Source organism: Larus michahellis, chromosome 3 (genome assembly GCF_964199755.1).
Source record: "Larus michahellis chromosome 3, bLarMic1.1, whole genome shotgun sequence".
Lineage (NCBI taxonomy): Eukaryota > Metazoa > Chordata > Aves > Charadriiformes > Laridae > Larus > Larus michahellis.
The window spans coordinates 98,662,339-98,682,692 of record NC_133898.1 but is presented as its reverse complement, the minus strand read 5'-3'; the positions used below and the strand labels follow the sequence as shown (position 1 = coordinate 98,682,692).

The 20,354-nt window shown below is 40.6% G+C and overlaps 1 long non-coding RNA gene across 1 annotated transcript in view; it reads right to left on the bottom strand.

Annotated features, from left to right (window-relative positions):
• Window positions 1–9,737: 9,737 nt before the first annotated feature.
• LOC141741231 (uncharacterized) overlaps window positions 9,738–20,354 on the bottom strand; it is a 42,295-nt gene continuing 31,678 nt past the window's right edge. Inside the window, exon 3 of the long non-coding RNA XR_012586324.1 lies at window positions 9,738–12,239. This is a non-coding gene — a long non-coding RNA (uncharacterized LOC141741231). The remainder of the gene's footprint in view (window positions 12,240–20,354) is intronic.

The following is a 20,354-nucleotide window of genomic DNA, read 5'->3' as shown; positions in this document are numbered from 1 at the left end:
TTCATCCTACAGTTGCCTTAACATAGCGCGAGGTTAATCTTCTGACTTTTTAACTACCCTGTTATTTACAAGTATCTCAAGCTCATGGATTTTGTCAGCAGAGCTGGTCACTTCCTCAGTATGATCACATTCAGGTGCGAAGGCTTAAAGTGCAGCACTCAGCAGAACAGTTTGATTGTGTAAAAGCTCGGAGCTCCTGAAAGAGCAATTAAGACAAGTCAAACTAACACCATTGCACAACCACAAGTTACAATGAAAAATAAAATAAAATAAATCAGTACTTGTGCTGTGAGCTGCCGTAAGACTGGGGTGCTAAGCCTGACTCAAGCATGCTTTCCAGAAGCTGCGTGTCAGCAGATATCAGGCACACTGAATTGCATTTTTTTCCCCCTGTTCACATCATAAAGAGGATTAGACCTTGAATAGTGGAATACCTCTTCAGTGTAACCCCCTGTGTTGCAGACGGAAATCAATGCAGCCACATTGCTCAACTCAGTTGGATGCAGAGAGAAATCCCGGGCAGACAGATGAAATACTACAGCGACAGACAAGCCAGTGCACTGGGCTTTCTCGTAACACAAATTAACAAGCCTTACCTGTTCCTCATCTTTCCTTGCAAGAACAGTAGAAAGCGAAGCCATCCACAGCTCCCCAGCACACTGACTTTATTGCCCAATTATATACAGAAATTTTGATAGAAAAATTTATCTTAAATTTCAGCAAAATGAAAACAGGAAATAAACTATCCCCCAAAGCTCCAGGGTTTAGAGTTGTCCACAATCTTTCTTCAAATAAAAGATTTTCCTTTCCTGCAACAAAGGAATGATTTGGAGTCTCATACCAGCCTTAAAGAGCCATCTCAGATGGTGTAATTTTATTGTCTCGTCCTTTGCTGTCTTTCCTCAAAGATTTCCTCCAGAATATACTGGGAGGTAGTACTGTGGGGTGGCAAAAATAAATTGAAAAGAGCTAGCAAGTCGTGCAATGCAATCATAGCCGGCCTCTGTCAACTGTGCAGGCTGGAGCTGCAGCTTCATCTGAAAATGCAAACAAGAGTTTTGTGCTTCCACCAAGTTTGAAGGTCTTACCTCTCCACACCTCCAGAAACAGGGGGCATAAGAGGCAAAAAAAAAAAAATTAAAAGAAAGTTCCTGAAACCTACAGATTGATTGGCAGTGAGACCGAGGTACCCAGATGCTGGCACATTAAGGGAATTTTACAAAAGCAAGTCCTGTCCTTTTTGCAAGCTGTTGTATACATCTCTGCGTCAAAACCCCACAAAAACAGGGCAAATCTCCTATAATTCACGGACCAGCTAGCTGCAAAAATATTTCAGGCTGCCTTAACTATCCATTGCCTAAATCCTAAATGAGCAAGCAGGGAGACAAAGCATTCACCTTGAATTAAAGCAGAAAAATCACTTTTCCTGTCCTGAAACAGAAGACAGCAGTCAGAAAACAGGAGCAACTAAGCTAGGCTACATCCTCACTCATTAAGACCCGACCTTTATTACTAGCTCATTACCTGAAATTGCTCCCCGTTCCTCCCTGAGGCAGGGAAAGACAGTTATCTCCTATCCATTTGAGCCGGAGGCCGCATCCCTTGGCGAAGCCAGGCCGCACAGCGGGCGATGGCGGGGCAGGCCAGCTGGGGAGGCAGGCAGGCCCGGCGGCCTCGTCTGGCTAACAGGCCCCGCAGAAGACTGAGGAAATAATTTTCTTTCTTTTAATTCCGCAGGAGAACAGAGTGAGGAAGGAGAACAGCAAATTTGCGTCGTATCAAACCAGCAGCAGCACTGAAGACCCTGCGCCAGGGGAGGTTTAGGATGGATAAAAGGAAAAATTTCTTCACCAAAAGGGTTACCAAACATTGGAACAGGCTGCCCAGGGAAGTGGTGGAATCACCATCCCTGGAGGTATTTAAAAAAATGGGTAGACGTGGTGCTGAGGGACATGGTTTAGTGGTGGTTTTGGCAGTGTTAGGTTAACGGTTGGACTCGATGATCTTAAAAGTCCCTTCCAAGCTAGATGATTCTATGATTAATAGTTTTTAACATTTCAGAGGCAGCAGGGACAGCCCCCTCCTCGTCTGTCTGCCCCACAGCCTCTAGCGACAAAAAAATCCCCAAACATAAATCCATGTTATCAATCAAGCTTATTTTCTACTCCATTCTTGCAGCCTAGCCTCTCGTCCCCTAGCACCAGCCACCACGGGGACCAGCAGGAGCACGGACGGCTCCCATTTTGTACGGCAGCGCTCAATGAACCTTATAGACACCGCAGAGCTACCTCCAAAATGCTGCTCCAGAGGAGGACAACATTTAAAGGAGGCCTTCTGAAATTGCTTGTTGACAGAAGACAAGTTCTTAGAGCAGCTTGATTTGATGCAGGTGGTTTGGGTAACATATATTTGAATCCTTGGCTGCTTTGTAAGTTGCTTTTTGTTCAGGATGCCCAAGAAGATAATTTTGTGATGAATTAACTCTCCCCTCTCAGAATCAGGCCGTATTCCCTGCTGTCCCCAACATCTTCCTTTGATGGTGCAGGGGCTTTGGTTAGGGGTGGCTGGAGTAAAAGCCTTCTCCTTCCAGAGGAACACAACACCACAGACCAGGCTCTTGGCAGATGACCTTGCCCTCTCCAGGCTGAACGATAGCTGGTTATCACTTGACTAATGTGGGTGGATCAGTCCTTCCTTCACCAAAGAAGCCCACACAATAGAGCTTACAATAGGTAGAGATGGTCTTTTCCAAACAATTACAAGTTCTCCCTGCATCACCTGGACACAAGCCTGTTTCAAGCTAAAGGTCTATCAAGTCCCATCTTCAAAAAAGGTTCACTGTGCTCTCCTGGTACAGTACTTCCAGTTTCTCACAAGACCGTGCAGGCACAGCAGTCTCACATTTTGCTGCCTTTTGATTACATACACACACACTGCCCACCTTTTGCATTTTAGGCCCTCTTGTGCAGGATTTCATGCCGTCTCCTCTCCTACAAAATCAGCTGCTGAGGCTCTATATTAAGTAGCAAGCTCTGTCCTTCCCCAGGTTTGCTCTTGTTTCCCAAGACTTGTCTGTACTCAAGCCATCCTCAGGTTGCTGCTAAGCCTTTCTGCAGCCCTGTTTTTAGGTCTCTTTCTGCTGACAACCATACCAACTTTAGCCTACCTTGAACTTTCCTGGGCAGCTGCCTGTTTTCAGCCTGATTTCCATCAGTCTATTAGCTGTAAAACGCAAGATGTGGGAGACAGATCAGCGGAGAGTTGGTCATCAGTCCCCCTTACTGGGACCAGGCAAGCTCCACGGAGCAACAGGTGAGTGAGATGGACGCAGAGCAGGAGCTGCTAGTGAAAGGCAAGGCATAGTCTCAGCAGCGTGTAGCCCCATCTGCTGAACGTTGATCTCCACAGGACTGTCAGCACCAGCAAGGATTAAGTCAGCCGTTTGCAAAATGCTTCTCTACTTCCTTCTCTGTGCATGATTAGCTCAAGAGTCTTGACTGACTTTTTCCTCCACCTCCCTTCCCCATGAGAAAATTGTATCCCAAATGCAACTGGATGCTTCTGTACTTAATAAATGAGAAATGAAGATGACTTTATTTGGAAAAATATATTCCCAAGCAGGCTGCATGTCAAGGTCTTCCGAGTATATATATTATATATATAAAAATATATAAATAAAAAAATATATTTTCCGTGAACAAAGAACAGAGTAAAGTTGGTCAGAATATGAGAACACAGGAAGCTGGGGGGGGACGACATACACAAGTTGGGGTGCTTTTATGGTTTTGTAAGAGTTGTCAAGATTTCAACACTTCCTTTCATTTTTGAATCAGGTAGAAGAGAGACATGCAGTTCCATCTCCCACATCCCACTTGAGTCCCAGTGCCTGTGCTTGCAGGTTTGCCCTCACTGTTCACACAGAAACCAGTCTAGATCCAAGCACATTTCTCAAAAATTCATTCGAAGTGGAGAATATTTCCACAAAAAGGCTTCATTTTCAACAAACTGTCAAGAGCTTGTCTATGCCTAAGAACTGCCTGTTACTATTAAAGCCAAGTGCACATTTCAAATGCAACAGATGATTCAAAAATCAAATTATTTTTGGAAGCTCCTGTTCTATTCACAGAAGTGTCAGGGAGAGCTATTCAGAACAAGTCCATGTACAGGCAAGTCCATGGAGCCAGGTAACAAAAAAGCCAATGTTCCTGCTTGAAAAAGTGAAGCTCCCTCCCCCTGCCCATATCTTTGGTGTCTCAGTTCAAATTCTCATCAGAAGAGCAGACATTAAAACACACCCTAGATTGCCAAACTGCATGAACTAGCCCTACTGGTGACAGCCACATGCATTTGTCCATCATGCATTTGTCCATCTTTCAGGTTAGCCTGAACAGAAATTAAACTGGACAGACCTGTGAAGTTTCTTTAAAGTTCAGCAGGGGAGTTGGAGGAGAAGGCTTCAAGGACACAGAGATCCAGCCTACTGCCCCTGCCCTGCTAGGATCTCACTCTCTACAAGCCGCAGAGCACACAGTCCATGACTCACTCTCTCACATTCACAGAGTCTTAGAATGGTTTGGGTTGGAAGGGACCCTAAAGATCATCCAGGCCCAACCCTCACTGCCATGGGCAGGGACACCTCCCACTAGACCAGGCTGCTCAAAGCCCCATCCAGCCTGGCCTTAAACACCTCCAGGGATGGGGCATTCCTGCAGAATTAGCGGATGGTACTAAACCAGTAATGTTAAAAAGTCTGTGAAGGCCTTAACAAAACTAATTTGCACAGCATACGTATCTTGACTCAAATGGATCGAAGCAAAATCCTTACTTCCTCCTCTTGCCTACACACAAATACAGACTAGAGAGGGAGGGAGGGAGAGAGGGAGGGAGAGAGGGAGGGAGGGAGAGAGGGAGGGAGGGAGGGGAGTAAAACCAGCCTAACACTACCTTAGACAATTCCAGCAACATCAAATAGATCAAAAGAACAGCATGATCAACTAAACCCCACAACATAACACCTCCCCACAGCAATCAAGAAATCACTGTGAACTTCTATGCACCTAAAATCCACATATATTTTTCAAACTGCACAAACTGGGAGACGATGACAGCATCAACTACCTTTCTTCTCATTTCAGATTAAAATGTGAAATAGAAATTGCATTTTTGTTAAAACACTCAAAATAAGTCTTGCTTTTAAAATTGACAGACCACAATCAGAAGCAGAAACTTCTATATTCCTTTATAGGCAATTACCTTACTTGCTGTAAACAATGCATTTGGCATATCTTCAGACATCATTCCAGCCTCCAAAAAAAAAACCACTCAAAGAAACCAAATACAGGTATATATATATATTCAAGCCCTAACCAACATTTTTCATTCCCCACCTCTGCATTTCCACAAGTTTGTTCTATGGTACATATAAAAATCTTACATTTGCCCCTGAAAGACCTTAAATCAACTCAGTTAAAGTCTTTGAGATGGACCTCTTTCTTTTTCTGCCAAGAATCTGGAGTTTCTTTTCTGGCTGCCAATAATTATTCCGTTCCTGCAGACAAAGACATAAATCTGTGCTGTTCTCCATGTATTTGTCTTTAAAAATTCCATGGGGACTTCAGGGGAAAACTCCCCATTCAGTTTGTCTCTGGAGTTTCCTGAACTGACAGTTCAGACATCAATTCGTCTTTAACGTTCTTCATTTTTGATCCTTTTTCTCCCTCACTTGGAAGAGCTTAGCAGTTCATGGAAAAAAATCTTACCAGATTATTTTCCATCCAACTTCTTTTGTCCTCTTGAGTTTCAGACTTGCTCCTTTCCTATCCTAACCAAGCCATACTACACTACAAGTTCACAAAGCTCTAACGAAATCTCCGAGCTAAAGAGCAGCAAAGCCCCACTGAAGAGCATTTGGGCTAACACACACACCTCTCTGCAGGAGAGAAAAACATTAAGTATAGGTGAAAACACACTGTCAGAATAACATTTGCCACTGGAAGTATTAGAAAAATAGATCTTCGTTAGCGCTAGAGCTTCTTTCCCAAGGTGTAGTATCACCGAGCTCCCCTCAGTCTGGGTACTTCTTGAGGCTTTTAGAGCATGCAAACTTCATCAAGGCTGATCACAGAAGGCAGCTGACACTTTTCACTTTCAACGGGGAAAGCAGGTGATAAATACCCTCAGGAGAGCCCTTTCCTGGCATCAGAGGGGAGGCACTGCAATGGTCATCAGAAGGGACAGGGTCCCCAGAAACTCAACATGAGAGACTTCTAGCCACGAACACAAGTCGCTCTGGGACTTTTCATAAGCATCAGGACTTTTCAGGAAAGAGCAGACAAGTTTGGTCACTCCTGTTTTTGCAAACCCATACACTATGACACGTACCTACTCTGAGTGGCAACAGAGACAACTGGTTTTGTCACTTCTAATTTCAAAGGCTGTATGCTACGCACAATTACCCCAAGGCAATAAAACATGATCTATTTCAATTTAGATTTGATCTGCTCTTCCATGCAGGCAGCACAAAGCATATTGTAGCATTTCATCAATTAGAATTACAGAATCGTTGAATGATTTAGGTTGGAAAAGACCTTTAATATCGAGTCCAGCAGTAAACCTAATACTGCAAAGTCCACCACTAAACTATGTCCTTAAATGACACATCTACACATTTTTAAATACCTCACATTAAATTGCACATAGTCAAGCTGCAAGATCTTAATTATCAGCTCCATTAACATCAATACAGTGAGTATGGTCACTGCTAAGAAAAAAATATGTCTACCACGGATGCATATTCCATCTGTACTTTGTGAACTAAGCATAATCTAGTGGCATCTCAACATAATTACCAAAACCATTTGCAAGCTAGTCAAGTTGCAGAGAGTTCAACCATTTACAAAGTTCATAGCTATACAGAGCCGTCTATTTCTAGCCAAGGAACAGAACCTGAATTTCACAGATCCTGGAATTATTTCATTTGCCAACATCAACCTATCCCTCGCCCATGAGAGCTGAGTTATTTTAGCAACACATTTTCAGAACACCTGAGCCAGCAGGTGCTTTAGGCCATACAGAAACAACTGGAGAAGGGCAGCCTGCAAATGACGTAAATCCCAGAAGCCCTTTGTTGGTAGCGATACTGGGTGTATTTCTGCTGAACTAAGTAATGAAACAGGGCTGTCTGGACCCTTCCGTAACCTAAGAATATACTCAGGATCTCAGAAAGCGGGGTGAGGCTGGCTTGGAGCTGACTTCCATGCTGCCATAGCAGGGCAGCTCTCGATACCCCAGCTGCCTGGGTACGACCGTACAAACCGTGGGCTGCCCTGTAAGCACACACTTAAAACCACCACGAGAAGAGGTGCTGTACGCCCGCTTGGCACCTGTGGGAGGACGGCATCACAACAGAGGCACAAGAAGGAGCTCTTAGCAGCCTTTATAACAACCCTACATTAGGTCTTGTAATAAGCACATCCTTTCTGCTTCCCCAGCAGTACAATCTCTCTAAATCATAGTGAAAGGCTGGAAATACCATGAGACAAACTAGCTTTGTGATGGTATGATTTTGGGAAACATGCTTCACTGCAAAGAGAGAAACTCCTAAACAACGTGGGGTTCTCAATTTGCAGAGGAAGTGTCATCATCTTTCACAAAGGAGAAAATGAAGCGCAGAGAGTCTGCCCAAAGCCAGGATTAGAGCCCATCTTTCTGCAGTATTATTTTAACAGCTTAATAACGGGACCAAGGCAGCAACAAAAATCCCCTATTAACTGTAGCAGGAATCTCTTGTGGAGTGGAGTCAGTGTTGCAAACGTAAGGCTTATAAAACACAGCCCCACTCCACTCTCCCTTTTGGAGAGTTAAATAAGATGTAATTTAGCTATCATATTACACTATTTAAAATAAGCAATCCCTCAGCTTCTCTTCTGAGGTACTTTGTAGTTACAGATTGCAATGCTTAGTTGAAGTTTGCTTATTACATAAAGTAGCTGCCTCAAAAGCATATTTCCATTTAATTCACACTAACATCCTTAAAACCAAAGGTCAAAAATAAGGAAACAAAAGCCTAACCGTAGCTAAGTAGGTCTTGGATGGAGCCCAGGGCTGACAAGAACCAGAAGTTTCACACAAGATTAAAAAAAGCTTCAGCTTTTGCAGTCTGTTTAATTAAATGTGGTTTTTTTTTTTTTTTAGGAGAATCAGTTTACAAAAAACGGTTTTCAAAAAACAAACAGTAATTTTGGAGAAAACTTGAATCAAACCAACTGTTTGCTCAGATTTTAAGTTAATGTATTTTTAAGCTTTAAAAAAAAATAAATCTTTGTTTGCATATGAATGCATGTTTGCATCGCAGATGTTCCACACCTGTTTGCAGAAGGACAGTTGCTTTTACATGTTTTTATCTCAATCACAGGACAGAGAAAATTCAAATCTAGAACCTGCTCTCTCATTTCAGGGGCAATTATGACTGAAACCCACATAATGTATTTTTCTTCTTCTCTTTCATTCAAAGCAAACTCTCTTATTTCCCTTCTTCAATTTAGATATAGGTCTTCAAAGCAGAATAGCTTGTCATAGACCTTTAAATTCTCTTGTACTGAATTAGAATCAGTGACAGCGAGATTTGCTGCATAAAGAAGAACTCGACTTTTGTATAAGATTCAAGGACAATTGCTGCTCTTTCACTTTACCATCAAGGAAATGTTTACACTTAAAATCAACAGTATATTGTTTTTCCCCTTTTGGATGAAAAGTCAGTCACCTCTCTTTCCCCTTCACCTCTCCCTTCCCTCACTAGCAGTGCTTTGAAACTTTTAATACTATGTTTTTCTAATATTTCACTTGTAGACTTCAAGGTCAGCTTACAATCTCCAAACAAGCGACATCTCTGCCCAAGGACTCCCACACATTCTTTCTTCCCACAGTCACTCCCCATATTACCAAAACTGGATGTTAGGCAATTACCTAGAGGAACTATGTAATCAAAAATGTAGGGTTTTTTTTTTTTAAAAAAAAAAAAAAAGCAAGGGGGTGAAGATTCTGCGTCACAAGTTCAGAGGGAGAAAATTACAATACCTAAACTTAAGTTTAGAAAAAAGGAAATGTGATAGTAAGAACTACCCTCCTCTTCTCCATAAGATAAAATAAAAACATAATGCAGCACGTTGAGCTTAACATGCAAGAACGATGTTGTCATGGCTCATGCCAAGAATCACTTGGAGCAAGTCACTTCTGCATCTTGGCAGAACCACCCTTCAAGAAAAAAAAAAAAAAAAAAAAACAACAACAAACCAAACCAACCAATGCCTACAATCAGCAGTTTCCCACAGATGACTTGCTGTGGTAGCTATCCAGATTACCTCTCCATGGATGCAATCCAAAACTCATTACTGGCAACAGACTTTTGAAACAACCCCGTATGTTTTTTTTCCACAATGGGAAAGCTCTATATTTAATTGATAGACTGGAAAGAATCTTAAACTCTTTGAAGTCTGAGATTAATGAGAGAAAAAGGACATAATGTTTGCCTTTAGCTTGGCAAGTGATACCTGGGGGAAAAAAACCTCCATGATCTAGAAATAATGCAATTTATACGGTGCTCAGTATGGTGCAAGTACATCAGAGGATACTTTTACAATTAAAGCTCTGGAGTTAATAAAATTACTGGTTGCTCCCTATTACCAACACAATTTTGTTATTAGACTTTACAAACAAATATTTCAAAAGAAAAGCATGGATGGTGGTCAAAAAATGAAATTTTAATTAAAGCAATTTTATCTGAATTTATTTTAGGACCTTGCCAGCAATTGTGTTCAAACAGCATTAACAGAAGAATTTAATATCAAATAAAATAGAAAAATACAAAATTTTGTAATTTCACCTTTTTTTTTTATTTCATAATCTATTTAGAATAAACCCTGTTCTAGCTCTTCAGAAAAGTGGCCGCATTTGAAAGAATTAGCATTTTCAGTAGCGTTTTCGGCCACAACACAGTGGTAGAGTAAGCTATTACTCAGCTGATCCACATAAAAGCTGTTTTGCTTATTTAGCTTTCAGCAGGGTCAAGCCACTGAATTAGCTTGCAGTTTAAATAAACATTAATGTCAGCACAAGTAAAAGGGCAGGAAAGCATGGCCAAGGAAGAATGTATGAGAAAGACTCCAACAGTCCCAACTTACACGGATGAAACTGAATATGGAATTTCACTATTAAACACACAAATAAGTAATGCTAAATACAGAGAACTTTTTCCAATTGACACAAAATAATGATTCCAAACCTAAAGCAAATCTAAATACAAATAATATAAAAACCCCTCTTTTCAGGAGGTTGTCTTTCCTTGACAGCACAGCCTACGATCAGTATTGTCACGCAGTGGAGGATGTAACTGTGCTCCATCACCCTTGGAAATCTCTCTGCCAAGGCAACCATGTGTATTAGGAAATGCTACCCTCTATCGTTTGACTAGTCTGAACTGCTAATGTCTCCTTAAAACAATCATTTTAGGAGGCTAACTCTGCTTTTCTTAGAAATTACTACACAAATCATGTGTTAAAACCCCACAAAACTGAAGCACAGGTGTTAGTTACTGCACAGCCAGACCTCAACCTTCTTTTCACTCACCAACTTACTCCTTGGCTGCAGCACTCTAACAGGACCTGTGACTCTGGCTTCCCCTCCGATTCCTTTTTCCAAAAGGCAGGCAAGCCAGAGCCTGAAAAATAATTATGGCTTCAAATAACTAACTTTTATTTTTTAGCTCTGCCTAACAATTTGAATTCTTTTTTGTCCATTTTGTAAAAGTACTACTTCAAATCCTTACACGATCTTGTACAATTCTCCTGTTGTCTTCCCACTTCTATCACTTCCCAAACCCTGATATTTAAACTCTCAGAATAGCCCTTATTTCAAAGATTTTATATTTAAATGCCTTTGCTAAAAAGTGGAAGCAGCAGGATCTGAAGACATAAAAATGCTATTGCAAAAGGAGCTGGAAGGTGATCTTTGAATTCAACTACATTATAAAAACTTTCTTGAAGAAATAAGAAGCCAAAGTCACTGTTTAAGAAGAGCTGCAAAACTACACTTCATGAGGATTTAGACCATGCCAGCAGGATATTAGATTTAAAAGGAAAATTATTCTTTTCAGGTTATTCTACATATAAAATGAGCAGCTCTACTTCGTTAACAGCAAATGGAATGAAAGAAACACAAGGAGGAAGAGGAAGATTGCCAGAACAGAGTACAAAGAACAATACAGTCTAGGGGGCAAGCGGCAGGGAACAGCAAGTGGAAAACATAGGGTAAGTACCTTTGTATCTTTAATTCAGTTAATTTAGAGATGGAGTTAATCAGTGTTGACACCTCTGAATTTTTTCAAAAAGAAACTGAAATTTGAAGTTCCCTAGAACCTTTTTGCCTTCTGACCTCTGTTTCTAGCCCTTTTGGGTAAGAAATGAGAATTTAGTGGATCTTAGAAGACAAGACTCAAACATTTAGGGATGATTTTGATTAAATACACTACTGATGTGTCAACCTGAGGATGTCTACACTGTAACTTGTACATACTACCACCTACAAACCAAACTGAGCAACAGGTCTGTTTTAATCACTGCTTCAGGATGAAAGTATTGTAATGTCTTATTGCCACTATTTCAGTTTCCCTCAGCCAGCAGCGCAGCCAAAGCATATTTTAAAGCTCTTCTGACCTTGGTTAGAACACAAGACACTGATGACATGATATAAAGCTATTATTTTTTCACTGACACCATAACATAAAGTATGAAATACAGGTTGTCAGAAATACAATCAACACAGAGCTCACAATATTCCATCCTTGTCCACCAGATGATTTCCAAGGCAGGGAGAGTAAACAGCCTTCTCCCAGCTTTCTTAGTTTCCACAGCTGAGAGTGTAGGATGTTTACAGTACCTGTCACTCAGAGCTCTTGAAAACAGACCAAATGTCAGCAGACCCAGTACAGACTTCATCACCAATTGCTGGAAACATGCAGATGTCAAGTAAAGGGAGGAAAAAAACCCCACGTCCATGAGTACTTTATACCATATGAATCCCAATCGTAAGTCCTTTGTGCACAAGTTGGGAGGCGTAAGAAAGAAGTTCAAAATAAAGCTGAGCTTCAGCATCTCCAGAGGACAGCCGTTGTTATCGCCATCGGGGTATTGAAAGGCTTCCTGCCAGTTCACTCCAAAGTACTCTTGAATGTCTTCAAGTTGTGCCTGCAGAAGAGAGAAAATGCAACATTTCAATGACTGCACATAAATATGCTAACAAACAAACAATCAAGCAAGAAAACCTGTATTTGCATTCCACAAGTAAAAGCCGTCATGTAATTTTTCCAAAGGACTGTAAACTTTTAACACAATTTAAAAACAATATCCTGGAGTGCTGGTTTAGAGGAATGCCTACAATATCTGGATGTTTTTTAATTATCAGAGGAATGATGGTTCTGGGACATCTTTGAATATTGTGAAGAAAAGTACACTTTTCAAGACATGGGTTGGTAAATTTAAAAGTTCAGTTACACAACAACAGATGACTTAACAGCAGTCTAGGTATGTTTGAGATTATATTTTCCTCTCAGATTAAGCAATTAATTTCCTTAAAGATAACACCTCTAAGGCAAAAAAACCCCACAAAATAAAAATGAGAATCTAATCATAAATAACGAAATAATTTCTCATGCAGAACAAAAGCCAAAATCCTCAGAAAAGAAAAACTCCAGGTTTTAATACAGCATAAGAAACACTTTGAGATGATTATTAATAGTTTATACTTTAAAAAACAATCCATGTGCAAAAAAACACATGCAAGTGACTGGGGACCTGAATTGTCTTACAGCAACCTACTTTAAGAAAAGTGAGTTTGCTATTGAAAAGGCAGAAGAGCTTCATCTGAGAACGTAACGTGTAGAAGGGTCGCCCCAATACTGGTAGCGTTCTCACCACTATATGAACACCATTTATAGCACAGTATATTGGCCAGCTTTCTAAAGAAACAGCTTTCCTTTGGGCATAAAGTATGTTTCAGCTGGACCAAAGTAATTGTACAATTTTGTCCTCTACCATTACCTGCATCTCATTCCAGTACTTCTGAAAATCAGGCCACATATCTAAAAGCCCAGTTCTTGCCGTCACAAAATTCCCCAGTGGGGATCCCTTTGGTTAAGGCAAAGTAGTACAGCAGCAGGAGAGAGAAAGAGAGGGACTATGTAATTGCACACTCCACTTTACCATTCATAAGAAGGCCTAGAGATGTGCAGGAGTCTGAAAAGTTGAAATAAATCTAAAGTTACAGGTCACCTCCACATTCCAGTCTCTGACAAAATAATATCAACTAAAAGGGCAAAGAAGGCAAAATTTGCAAGAATTAGAAGATTTCCATCTTGAGCTGTCTCTTCTGAATACATCAGCTCTCTGGTTAGCAGCTGAACGACCCACGCTAGGTTCTGCACTCAGAAGGTGCATTTCTCCTAAAAATCTCCATGAATTTTACATGTTGACTGGGGCCATGGCTTGGATCTCTCTAAGACACACAGTCGAAGAGGGAAATCCCTGTCTTTTAGTCAAGCAGCCAAGCCAGTGAGAATGCCAGGTAATCCTGCAAGAAACAGAACAGCCTAGTGTCGGCTCAACGAGGAATCCAGCAGTTGAAACAAAAGCAAAAAGTGCAGAGAGAAAAATCACGGAGCTGCACCCTCACACCAAGAAAAAAAGGAGTAAATCTCAGAATAATCCAGGTGTGAACACATCTCAGGAGGTCATCTAGTTCCAGCCCCTGCTGGAGGCAGGGCCAGCTTTAAAGTCCCACATGAACAGGTGCTAGAAACCTTGTATTTCTCATTCAGGACTCTCCAGATTAAGCATGATTTGCAGAAGGCACTTCAAGCTTTTTCAAGAGAGAGCAGAAAAATAATACTGTGTTAGTCTCTGGCTGAATTTACCACAGTACTATCAACTTCAGCAGACAGGCATCTGATACTTCTATTGTTAACAGATCTTATGGCGGTATTTAAAAGACGGGTAGACATAGTGCTTAGCGATATGGTTTAGTGATGGTTTTTCTCAAGAGTTAGGTTGATGGTTGGACTCGATCTGAAAGGTCCCTTCCAACCTAGGCAATTCTATGATTCTATTTTAATCCTCTAAGGGCTACAATGAAAATTTTTTTATATATTCAAGTGATCAATCACAGTATCATCTTGATTTGCATCTTTTACTACTGCTGGTTAGAACTTCTATTTATTTCATTCTCCCTGTGCAATTCAAACTTTGGGGCTTAAAATCAGTCAGTTGACTTTGAAAATGTTAACCTATGTTAGGCCCTCTAACATTAAAACCGTTTTCCCAACTTTAATACATGGAAAATAAAGGGAAACAAAAAAATTACCCACCCCTCCCAATAATCCAGTATATCCCTAAGCCAAAAAACCCCCTAACTATGTAAATTCAGAGACCATGGAAATTGTATTTGCTAAAAAGTAAGTAGCAGGAAAAAAAACCCCAAAACTATCTCCTCTGTTTTTTTTTTTCTTCTTCTATAGCAAGAAAGAATTCTGCTTTCAAAATAAGCGTATGAGCTATTGGAGCTGTTGGCCTCATATCTACAAAAATTTATGAGAGCCAGTGCAATAACAGGGAACATACTGTCAGCACACAAAGGAAGCAAACTTGTCAAGACAAATGATGCAGTGACAAGGAAATACTTAAATAGATGAAGACAAAACAATCCAGAAATTCAGAACAAGAAAAATCAGAATAAAAACTAAGCAATATATTATCGTCTCATACTATTATGGAATCCCAAACACTTTTGAAACTTACTATATATTCTTTGGCTTCAGCATTTAAATGAATGACACAAGTGACTTGGTACTTTAAAAGTCATTTTTGCATCTATATTTCAGATAGGCTTCCCACCAGTCATAACTTCAAACAATTTAAGGAAATCTTCTGGCAAGAACTGCATTTACGCTCAACACAGTAATTCCTATTCTGAAGGGCCTACATTCAAAACAAGTGATAGGAGAAATGACAACAATGAAATGATTACATTAAGCACAAGTCCGCTATATTTCTGCTGCTTCTCTGTTGACTCCCTTTGACTTCCAAGTCGTGTCAGGTGACTGTTTTATTTTTACCAGTATTTATGAAGTCTGAATGATGCTTCTAAGGTGAGATATTTGGGGAGGAGTAGGAAATTACATACATCACATCCCTTTGCCAAAATAGATGCTGACCATTTGCTAGGCACAGTTCCTCATCTATGCCTAGATAGCAGAAACTTGCCCCCCCGCCCCCCGGCTTTCATTGCAAAGCATGTCTGAGAAGAAATAAAGCTGGTGATTTGCCAGCAAATCCTGCACAAAGCTAGGCTAAAATTCTGCAGCTGAGGGAATTAAGGGAAGGCACTACCTGCACAGATAGCCACAAGGGCAATCGTGGTCTCAGCAAAGCTATCGCAACAGTGCGGACAAACTGCTTCAAGAAAGTCTTCTCCCCCAGATCTCTAAGAGGCAAGGTGTTAGCAAAACAGTAATTTAGCCGATCCTAGAATCTGCTCTCCCTCCTTTGGCTTCACTATCCTACACTCGAGGGATATGGCTGTAAAAGACAACACAAAACCCAACAACCCTAAACCCCAAGTGAAGTGCTGCCCTGCTGTCACCTGGAAGGAAGAGATTCCGAATTGCACAATATGGGCCACACTATAAAGAAACTGCAGTTGTTCATTCGCTTTCATTTCACAACAAAGCACGAAAGTGAATGACTGAAAAAAACCCCCTATTCTCTTCCCTTTTTAGCAACGTAAATATCTACTTTCTTGTGATGACAAGAAGTTGGGTGCCAACATATGCAAATTACTCACTGGTCACTTTACAGAATATTCATCATAGTCAAGAACCACTCGATTATATCGCCCAAATGCAGATGACCAGAAAATAAAGAAAAGTTACCCTCAGTTTGTAAAAAGGGAGAAAATTATATATTGTGAGGTATAACACCTTTACAGCCTTGTCAGATCAGTTGACATCCTGCTACTTTCCATGTACTCGTGGCCCTTTGAAAAAGCTTATCTTTCTGCTACTTCTGTATCAGACACACCATTAAAACGGGGGAAAGTATCACTGAACATCACGGATATTATGGCTTAGCAAAACTAATGAGGCACTATTTACATGGTAAGCCCTCTTATACTGCCTTTTACATTGAAAAAAGTTCAAAACCGTCTCAAAAAACTTCCTCAAAATTCAACTATAGTGCACACAGGGAAGGCTAATGTGCCTACAAAGAGGCTACCTGACCCACCTGAGGGGCAAAACTAGTGCTGTATCCCCCTCCTGAATACAGACAGCTTAAAAAGCAGCAGGCCCAGGGAAGACTTCAAGGTATTTAAAACTCTTCCTTCCTTGCTGGGTGGAGTCCCGGAGTAAAGACTATGTGGTCTATACGTTTGGAGATCTATCCCAAATTACCTCTTTCCCTGACCTGGCACCCCTCAAAAAGCAACTTGCAACATCAAAAAGACAATAGGCGTGTCATTCTGAAGTAAGAACTGAGATTTGGACTTGGGAAGGGGCAGACAAAGTGGAAAACATCCTTAGAGCTTAGCTAAAGTGTGGTAGATCCCTCTTCATACGTCTCCATCCTTACGTGGTAGCTGTGAAGGCCACAAACCGCTCACTTCTGTTTTTCTACTACATGAAGCAGCTTTTCCCTCAAAATTGCAAAGTCTTTCTTCTCACCTGCCTGCTCCTAGAAGGGCACACAGCTTCAGTGAACAACTTCTGGTCCTGCTAACTGTGATTTATTATTGAAGGGAGGGGAAAACACATAAAATAATAAAAAAGTTTCCTTTGCTATGTAACACATAGGAAAAAGAATATCTGAAATTAAAGTCCTTAGTACATTTTAAACTAGCTAAAAGAAACATTAGTTTCAGCAATTTTAGACAGATTTTTTTTGTGTTCCCCGGGAGTCAGAAACAAGCCAGCGGGAGAAGAACGGCCACCATACAGAATGGAAAGCAGACCTTCGGTAGGTAATTGCTCCATCTTTGAATGAAAAAGATTCCAAATACTATATAAATACATAAACTGCCACCAGGTGTCAGTACAGCCTAGAGAACTGCCTGTTCAACCCTCCACTCTAGGCTGATAAGGATATTTATTTAACCTGTCGCCCCCCTCCCCACCCGCGGTTAACCGTCCGGGTACACAAATCCAGCCCAGCCATCAGTCCTGCACGGAAGAAGTCACACAAACCAGAAAGTGTCACTTTCATACGGAGAGGCAGCCCCTGGGGCCTGGCATATGATCTCATTTGCATGTTATCAACGCACAAAAAAAAGAAATATAAAGCTGTAAGAACAGGCATCAGTTCCTACTGCCGCAGGACATCATGAACCAGCTTGATATTAAATAATCTCTAATTAAGGTTCAATGCCCTCCTCCCTCAGGCTCGTCAGACTCTCTACAGCAGGCATCTCTGCCCCGCACGGCCGCATTCCCTCTGTTCCTAAATAGCTTTAGTCTCCTTAGATTATGCTGCAAAGTGTTGGGGAATATTTAGCAACAAGGCTGCTAAGCTAAATAAAGCTTTTCTGCAAAACAAGCATTAGCATGATTGTCCTTGTGCTACAGCAGAGGCTCCCCCTCCACCTTCTCCCTGTCTCTGATTTTTGACAAGAGCTGTAAGGAAAGTGTCTCCGGAGCATCTCCGTCTGAAGCGATTTTACTTAGAAAATTCTAAGAGCAGCATTTATCTAATTTCTTCGCGCAAATAAATATCAAAATTCACAATTTCTTAATCGTACAAATTAGTTTCAGCAAAACAGATGTGGCACAAAAACATTTTTGCTGCTCAATGCCCAAATTAGGTTACACACTTTTCTACTAAAGCTACTAACTAGAAAAGTCTCACAGGCTACTTAAGTAAAGGGCAAGACTTAGATCATTAGTGCGGAGATTAAAAACCATCAAAAAAGGTATGAAACTACTCCCCCATCCTGAACATAACCTACATTATTTAGTCTTAGGAAGAATTTTCAGCTTTGCTAGTTTATGGATTGAGCTTTCTGTCCTACCACAATCAACAAGTCTTACCCTAAAGCAAAAACACGTTTTAAGAGAACACCAGAATTTGTAGAAACAAAGAAAAGGATTGTGAAGTGGTTAAGAAATCTAACTAATGTCTTTTTTTGCTTGGCATAGAACCACTGGATGTTGGTAATGTCCTGATTGTTATTTTATGAGAAATATGCAGGTAAGCAAAGCAACAAATAAACATTGACCTATGAAATTTTACATTAGGAGAACTTAGTTACTAATTAATTTCTTAGGTACAAGAATAATAGAAGAAACCAGGCTTATGCTTTTAATACTGGCTTACTGCATGACCTTACAAAAACCTCTTCAATTTTCTTACCAAATGCAGTCAATTCAGTGCATGTATATTATTACGGACCAATGTAAAGAACTTCAAAAATGAAATAATTAAAGGAAACTTTATGTTAAGTTAAAAACCACAAACAGAAAATGAACTTTTCAGGCTGATGACTAGGAAGAGAGAAGAGAATTTACTGAAACATCTCTGTGAAGCCTTATAGGGTGGTTTTAGCACAGCTCTGAGGTTTCAACTTAAGTTTTAAGCCTACCGCACTCTTAGATTTCCTTTGCATGGTTTCGTATCTCAAGATGATTAAAACTGGAAGAGCAGCAAAAATACAGACGCACAGAGGCTTTTCTGAAGCATTTATGTTTTCTTAATATATATGCTGGAAAACTTGGATATTAGTATGGAAAAGATAAATAAAAAGCAGACAGCATCCTAGAAGGTTTACCTTATAGAATTCTGAAGGGGAGGCGGAGTACGAGCTACCTAGTGGTTGACCAGCAGCAACTGCAAAGAATGAATCTGAAGTAAATCGCTTCACAGGAAACCCCCAAACCACTTAACAAGGTATCAAAATTATGTCCAAAGGAAGAGTGCCTCTAATTTCATACCTAAACTAAGCCCTGGAACCTCCCTCTGATTCAGATGAGCTACGTAGTCTCAGAAGTTTCTCTCTGAGGAGTCTGATCACAGACTCCAGAGGTTTGCAAGTTCTGTTGCAAACCTGACTAAGTGCTTAATTAACTATAAAACCTACGTGCATGTTTCACCTTGCTTTTGAGTTTCATCAGGAAACCTTTGCACAATTCCTATTTTGTTCCTTACAACCGCAAGTCTTTGTCAGGTTAAAACAAGAGGTAATTTATGTGCACTCTCTAAACTGGAATTTTTAATTCACAAGTCTTGGCTCTAATTGTAGCAAAGACCCTTGGGGCTCATAGTTTCTTTCTGTTAACTTCTCTCCCTCAAGTTTTCTACACGTAAACACTTGTTTCTACAACAGCTCTTCTGCAAGTCATTTTCCCTGTGTACACTTTTTGCACGTTCAAAACCAACCCAAAGTGCCTCAGTTTTCACAGGTGCTGCTTGCTCAGCCTGAGTTTGATATGCCCAGGTGACAAGTACTGTTCCAGTCACTCTCTCTTCAGGAAATCTCAAGAACGTTACTAGCATCACGAGTACATGACTCAACAGCCAGCTGGCACACGATGCCAGAATAATAGAATAGCTGACCCCTTTTCCCTAGGAAACGTAACTTCTTCAAAATCAAAGTTTTAAGAAGGTAAAGAAGAATCTCAGCTTCTGCAGGAGCAAAACACATAAAATTTGCTTAAGATTTCACATCAGCAGCAAAACTTGAGTAGAAAGAAGCTTACAGTCAGACACTAGTTAGCGCAACTTAATTTCCTAAAATCTTTAAATTAAAAGTTCACCCTTGAGCGTCAAAGGGGGTTTTGCATCCTTCGTTAAGTTACCTAAACTACATTCAGCTAGCCGCTAACATTTCCTCTACACCCACCAGGCAGCTAGCTCTGCTGCTGAATGAACTGCAGCAAATGGCATTCAAGCTGTCAGACTTTGATAGAGGCTGGCATTTCAATAGTTACAAGGCAGTATTTGCACGACCGAGCAGATGGAGTATAATGGAGGCGTTTTTTTCCTCTACTGAAAAAAGTTCTAGATAAAGATGCTTTTAAGAAAGGGGAATTGCCAGCCTGAAATGTTGTCATTTTTACGTGGACATATAGGAATGAGGTTTGGCCCAATGCTTCAAAGACTCGTACAATTTTTCTTGACGCTGTTGGTTTAAGAGTGCTATTAAATTCACAGAGCAAGAATTAAGCAATGTAGGAAGCATTTCCTATTGCTAACATTTATGGTTGCTATAACTGTGTCAAAATCGTTTTGTCGGTTCATTTGTTTTTACTATCACCCCTTTTT